Genomic DNA, 6,000 nt, shown 5'->3' with positions numbered 1-6,000 from the left:
ACAGTGAGAACGCTGTTCAGTTGGACCCGGTTAATTCAAACTCGGTTATTTCGAATTCCCCGTTATTTTAAATTCAAAACGATTTCATTTAGATTTGCCCCTCAGTTATTTACTATCGGCTATTTCGAACTCTCGCTATTTCGCACAATTTTTCGTTTCCCTTGCGAGTTCGAAAATGCGAGGTTCATCTGTATTTACAAGTTGATTTAGGATTTGCAGTTCTTCTCTATAGATGATTTGCTTTTAAAGAATGCAAGGAAGGCTTCGAAGAAGTAATTTTCTTCATATCTTGAAGCACAACAGACTTAACACTTAGCAATTATTAAGTAGAGGCTTAAACCAAATTATTATTGTTACATTATCACGTTATTATTGTTATATTATTAAGAAAGTATCATCAAGTAAGTAAGTTAAATTATCGCCACGTTGATCACCGTAATATGGACTTACTCTTGTAATAAAGAAACACTCATGTTGTAAAGAAGAAAGCGTGCAATGAGCAATAACCAAAGCTTCTTTAATTGAAGATAATAATTCCGACAGTTAACTTTCACTAAGATCGTTTCTCCGGACTTCCTGTTTACAGCGGAAAGGTCATTTAAAACTTTTTACCGATGTAATAATACCCTGATAAGCCAACCTTTTTGTGGCTTGAATTAAACCTTTTACAGCATCGATTGAAATTAACACTTTCCCCGACCAACAAATGAACCGGAAATTTTAACACACAATTAATCTGACTTCTTTGAGTTAACAGTGACAAGCAACCATTAACACTTTCCCTGATCAACAAATTAACCAGAAGTTTTAACAGCCAAGGCTGAGACGGTCGAGCCCATTGTTTCCGCAAAAATCTGAAAATCAAAAACTGAAATCTGTATGCGAGAAGTAACAAGTAATTCGCCTTTTCTGCCCTCGCGGGACCGAAGCTTTCTCCTAATTTGGACGGGCAAGTCTAATATGTATTCTTTTCAACCTCAAGGAAAGACAACAGCTGCAAAGGTTTAGCTAAGAGACTTAGTTGTGTTGAGTCCAGTACGTTTATCTGATCTAAATGTTACTAATGTAGCTTATTGTTGACAGTTGTAAGCTAAGATCGTCCTAAAATAACGAAAGCTTTTGAAAACGCATGGTCTTCAATGCGCCTTATCTTGAAAACGAGCCCGTTGATCTCTTATTTTCATTGCCTTTTGGCAAAAGTTGGTCTCTGCCTTACTGCATGGTAAATTTGTACGTGGGAATATTTTGGGCCCGAACGTCCTTTAATTTCAGTAATTTTAACAAACAGTTCCAGTAAGTTACGTGACACGTTCTAGAGATGTCAAACGATATATGTGTCCGCAAAACAGCGGGATTGCGATGAGAAGTTAACAGATGATCGAGTAGTCCCTAAATTTACATAATCTGATCCACCATTACAATCCATAACTTGCTTACGCAATTCTCGAGTTAAAAACATGCCACCATATTTACTTGCAGTAGTATAAGTCGCTCTGCTGCATCCTAACCAATCAGAGAGCAGCATTCAGGTCACGTGACCACTCTCGACCAATCAGAAGGCCAGATTTCATCCAAGATGGCCAAACTGAAGTTTTTGCATCTCATTAACGCATTTCGACCAATCAGAGCGCGAGATGGAAATGGCAATAGTTAAAAATTGCTAAAACTATTTACCAAATACATAAACGCATTTTGACCAAACAGAGCGGCGGCTTTTTCTTTACGGCTGGACCTCGCCATAGGGGTAAATCGTAATTTCTCGCAAACGAGTATGGTGACCTATCATTTTTTTTCGGTTGTTTTCAATTGAGTAATAAATTTCTCTGTGTAAAATAAATATAGACCAATTCTCAGTGTAGAACAAAAAACAATCGTCGGAAACGTGAATTTAGCAAGCAATCGTGACTATAAGCATGGTGCTATTATAAGGATTTGTAATGGTAATAGGACTGAGTGGAGTCCAATTCGGTCTGTTATCATAAGAGTGATAACAAAATCGGACGACCGCGCAGCGGGAGTCCGATTTGTTATGAGTATGATTACAGACCGAAGCCTTATTCCCAATTAATCATAGATATTACAATTTCCGAGAAAAAAAAGAATAGCCAAGTTATCAAAGAAAGGGAAAATTTGCATTAAAATACTACAAAGAAGATGTAAACATTCTAAGGTCACCGCACCTCCTGCCGGCAATTAGGCGCCAAAAACACAAAAGCAAGCGCGCTCGCGCACGCTCGTACCTACAACTTTGAAAGTGATTGGCTTATTGAACTGTCCGATAAGAAACGGTCTAATAAGAAACTGTCCGATAACAACTTGGCAAGTAAATTAGTGAAAAATAGGAGTTTTTTAAACCAATCGCAATCGCCCACACTAGGGCGCACTCAACATCTTCCGTAACGTCTTAAAACATGGTGTAAAGCACTCAAAATTGTTCGTTCGAGATTTCCATAAAAGATATTATGCAGCAAACAGGGAGCGAATCCTGACTCGGCAAAAACGATGGCGTACAGAAAACGCCGAGAGTCTCAAAACCCGTCGTAAATGATTGTATGAAAACAACGAGGAACGGATCATCAGGAGCGAGACAGCATATAATCAAAAGAACAAGGAACACTTCAGAAATTACCGCGGACGGTAAAACAACAGGGAACGGTTAAATGAATATTGGAGAGCCTATTATGCCAAGAACAAAGAACAGATCAAACAAAGACTTCGTGGCAAAAAACAAACAAAATAGGACAATATCACGTGTTTTGTGGTCTGAGACCAAGGATCTGAGAAAGTGCGAGTGGAAACGAGTCTAGTTCCCAGAGAACATGCGGTTACACTTTGTGAAATATCAATATAATTCTTATCATGTTTGAGCCTCCTAGGGGTTTTAGGGAACAAGGGAACTGGAGCATTTATTTTCAGGGAACAGGGCATATGTTCAGTTTATTTTCAGGGAACAAGGGAACTCTTGAGTAGATTTTTGGGAACAAGGGAACACCAATCTATTTTCAATAATATGTTTTTTTTAACTTTCCGAACCCCTAAAATATAAAATTTATTACGTACTTTAGTGTCAGGCGAGATTATTCACGGGTGCAGTATATGTCGTGCAGCTTCATTTCAACTTCATCAGCGTAAAGGGAACTGTAACGTCTTCTCTTCAGTTAAGTTCTACGCTTCTTTATGGGATAGTGTCATTGCACAATGTGGTATATGTGTCTGCACACCACGAAAATGGAGGGATATATAAAGTTTCCTTTAATCATGACTATGGTGGCTTGGCTGAGAAGATAGTGAGTAATGGTGGTTCACTCTGCAACAAAGTACACTGTTTAACCACCTACAATGACAACTCGTTTGCATTTAGTGACACTGGAGACTCGTGCATCAAGACTTATAACCCTTCAGAAAAGCAATGTTCTGTTGTAGTTGGCAGTGGAAAAGGCACAAGAGATGGAAGCAATGCCCAGTTTTTCCAGCCAACAGGCATCTGCTTTGATTATGGCACTCTCCTTACCGTCGACACCTCAACAGGTACGCTCCGCATGACAAGCAGTGTCACTAGTTTAGTCGACTATTTGAAGTATCTGCATCTGTTTGGGGAGACGTCTGGACTTCACACAAAGAAAAGCACCTCGGTCACAGTAGAGATCCCCCAGGCAATCGAGAGACTAGAGCAAGTTTACTCCTTTGACAAAAAGTGTGTTGATGCGGTTATGAGCCTTATTGGTACCACAGCTGTGACACAAGGCCCTCAAGGAACTGTTTCATCCGTTGTCATGGAAGATGAAAGAAGGATCCTGAAGTCTCTGCATAACATCAAGGACCTGCTGGACCGTTTTAATCCAAGCCTTACCACCAAATTTGGTATCAAAAGTCTTCTAACGCTTGTCGTCGAAAACACATTTTCAGAAATGAGAAGTGGTGCCACTGAAATGCCCCTACAGCTTGAATTCGATTACAGATTCAGCAGGGCAATCAAGAAACGTTTGAAGAGGCAATGTTTTACACCATTTGCTTACTTCACAGCTCCCAAGTCCTATTACCCACAGGTTTTCACCACCACACATTACAAGGATTTACCCAAGTTATGCCCTCCAAAGGCACACAAACTATCCGAGAAGCAAGTGAGTGAAATGAGGAACTGGAGAGCAATGTATGGTCAGAGTGTCCCCCCAGAAAACAGTGCAAAACATGACAACAAAGAACAATCCAGGAACTCTGCCCATAAATCTGTGTGCAACTGACTCTCCGACTGTACAGCCCCTAGATTTCACAGTGCTGAGTGAAGCAGCAGCAGTCCCAGTGCCGCATAGGGAAACAACAGAGACTTTTTACAAACAAAGCCAGATTGCCTGTGTTAAAGCTGATTCCAGTGATACTCGTCAGTTGTTCATAATGGCCTGTCTGCAAGAGAATGTGAGTGTTGGCATGAAGAGGGTGAAAGCCAAAGTGTTCATTCAAGATCCTTTCAATCCAGTGCTTTCCACGGAAGATGCAGAGAGATATGTCGATGTAATCAACATTGTTTGTGCCCTAACCTGCTATAACTACCGTGAAGATATCCTAGAGCTTGAAGAAGGTGATCTTATCCTTCTCCTTGATGTGCTTCACGATACCCTCAATAAAGTTGTAACTGTCGCAGAGGCAGCTGAGACAGTTGAGATGACAGAAACTGCAGCCAATGAAGTACAGCATGAGCGGATCTCAAGGAGAAGAAAGAGGCGGTTCGAAAACGATTTTTTCTATTATGAATAGAAAGGTAAAACAAGCAAACAAATATGGGGAACAATGATAAACATTTTTGGGGATCAAGGGAACGGTGCAAAATTTTTCGGGATCAAGGGAACATGAGCTCAAAACATATTTGGGAACAAGGGATTTTATTAATGGGGAACAAGGGATAAAATCCAAAAATATCAAGGGATCATGGGAACATGTACCCCCCCTGGGAGGGGCTAATGTTTCGTGGTTGTTTCAGAAAACAAAATAAAAAATACACTGTAAATTTGGCAAATCAATCAGTTGTTGCGTGATTCCTGAGTGTGACCCATTCGTGACGTCACCAAGAATGAGGGCATATACTCCGATACCCTCGATAAAAGGGGCATGTGAATCTGAAAGGGTTATTTACAGGCAAGCATCACTGGAGTGTTTTTCGCATCGAACGTTCATCATGCCTTCACGCAAAAGTCTTTGCTTGCCCGGTATGAAACCCGAGTTAGAGTTGTTCCAAGACAAATGCTTCATCTCTCTACTGAGTATCGACGTCAGAAATCTAACCATGCCGTGCTGCGGGAAATTCTTACACAAACGTTTTTTGTGAAAGTCAACAGCACGGTCCAAAAAATGCGGACACCGTCGTTACGAAGAGGAAAAAGGGAACACTTCGTGACTCTTACATAAAGTATCTAATAAAGCCACAGACGAGACAGCAAACCACTGACCACATTTTTTATCCCATTTCCGGTACCCACTCCATTTCTGATCTCACCAACTAATCAATATTTGGTCAAACTAATTGATGTTTTGAGCTTCCGCCATCATGGTTGTCAAGTGGTACAAATTCCGGCCTTCCGATTGGTCCATTCAAACTGTCCTGCAAATTTTATTGGTTAGTTTCTCACTGCGAAGAAAGTCGCTGCACACTTTTTTATAAATAAGCTGACGCGAGCAAGGGTAAAAGCTAACGCAAGCAAGAATAAAGGCTGACGTGAGCCATCCGATAAAGTATCGGGTTAGCATGACGTCATCCTTTAGGGGTAGGGGTACTCCATACCCCTTTTCGGTTATAGAAAAACCTCAAACTACTTTGGAAATCTCGAACGACAGTGACACCATGTGATAAGACGTTACGGAAGATGTTGAGTCGCTCAAGAGTGGGAACTGGGGAAGCCAAGTAAGTTTTTGCCTTAAGTCAAATCAAAGATGGCTGATTTTCTCTTTTCCATCTCGCGCTCTCATTGGTCGAAATGCATAAATGTATTTAGTAAATGGTTTTAGCTC

Source organism: Orbicella franksi, chromosome 9, assembly GCF_964199315.1.
Source record: "Orbicella franksi chromosome 9, jaOrbFran1.1, whole genome shotgun sequence".
Classification (NCBI taxonomy): domain Eukaryota; kingdom Metazoa; phylum Cnidaria; class Anthozoa; order Scleractinia; family Merulinidae; genus Orbicella; species Orbicella franksi.
Note: the sequence above shows the minus strand (reverse complement) of the source record.